The following is a 1,606-nucleotide window of genomic DNA, read 5'->3' on the forward strand; positions in this document are numbered from 1 at the left end:
AAGGCAACCACTATTACGTGAGTTTTTATCATATTCTTAAGTTTTATTGTCTATTCAAAGAAAAATATGAGTAAGTTGATGTGGTGCACGAAACTTAAAGTTTACAAATATGAGTCATTGGAAGAGTCCAATACCCACATTGAAGACATCTATGACATTAACAAAAAGGTAAAAATGACTAAGTCATTCAATTTTATTTGTAATGTTGTAATAACATTTAGATGGATAACAAAGATATCGCACTTTGCATGTAGTTCGAGCCAATGATATACACAAAAACTGGACGTACAAAGATATCCCATTTAAGTAAATCCGAATTTTTAGATTCAATGAATATGGTGAGGAACATCAATGCTTGGTTATATCCTTGCCTTCTATTTTAATTAAATAGTGAAAATATAGTAAGATAACATACTAAAATAAAAGGAGAGAGAGCGGGTAGCGTGAATTGAACCCGCATCATTAGCTTGGAAGGCTAGGGGTTATAGTCGACGTTGATTCATCATTTTGAATGTCTATAATTCAAAACCGAACATGAAAGTTTGGTTTCATTCGGCTCCTTTATGGAAAATGGATAAATTGTTAGGTTTAATATGTGAATCAACTTACAAAAAATGATACCCATCTTACCAAAAAAATTGGATACCCATAAGATCAATGTCATCATTATTTAATATATTCAAATCAAAACGACTCGCTTTCTAGATGATCCCTTTAGAAGAAGGCGATTCTAACAACCTTTCTAGTTACTTCGTTCTCTATTTTTATTTGCATCGCGCAGACCACACACAAACGTTTAAGTCTGCAATGTGTTTATTTTTCGAAAGACCTTTCATTAAAAAACTTGAACCATAAGTTTCTAAGATCTTTTAAACTCTTCCCATCTCATATCCTATCATATTCATCAAACACTTTCTAGAAACCTTAGTAACCCCTCCACCCCTCTCCTCTCCATCGTCACACCTCCGACCCCTCCTCTGCCTCTGTCGGGCGCCCTACGCTAACGCCGACCACCCCATGCCACCACCACCCTTCCTACCGCACCTCCGCCATTCCCACCCGCCTCATGTCTAACGCCCTGACGCACATCCCAACTACAGGTAATTGATTTGTTAAATTATTGTTGGTTTTTAAAAATTGATTTTTGAATTATTATTATTATTATTATTTTGGTAAAAATTGATTTGTTGAATTCTTATTAGTCTTTAGAATTGATTTGTTGAATTCTTATTAGTTTTTAGAAATTGATTTGTTGAATTATTATTAGTTTTTTTGTAGAAAGTTTAGTTTATTTTAGCAGTAAGTATGCAAACGTTAAAAAACAGTATTCCTTTTGCAAACTAAAGAGTTTTGGTTCACCTTTTTTGCAGATGTGATCCACAGACTGCAAATATTTTATCTCTAAAAGAGCAAACAACACCTTATTCATTTTTGCTTTTTTAAATAGGCCATCATAACAGTTAGGCAGTCATATATATGTTTAAATAAGACTGAGAGATCGATTTTAGTGAGGGAAAGATATTTACGAGTATGTGTGATCGAGATTCCTGGCACAAAGTCGTTCTAAATTAGGAACATAGGTGTGTTCCGAAGCATACATAGAACA

The sequence above is a fragment of the Bidens hawaiensis genome, unplaced genomic scaffold, assembly GCF_021521415.1.
Source record: "Bidens hawaiensis isolate Kalapana, Puna unplaced genomic scaffold, B.hawaiensis_p1.1 tig00011076_1, whole genome shotgun sequence".
In the NCBI taxonomy this organism is placed as follows: Eukaryota; Viridiplantae; Streptophyta; class Magnoliopsida; order Asterales; family Asteraceae; genus Bidens; species Bidens hawaiensis.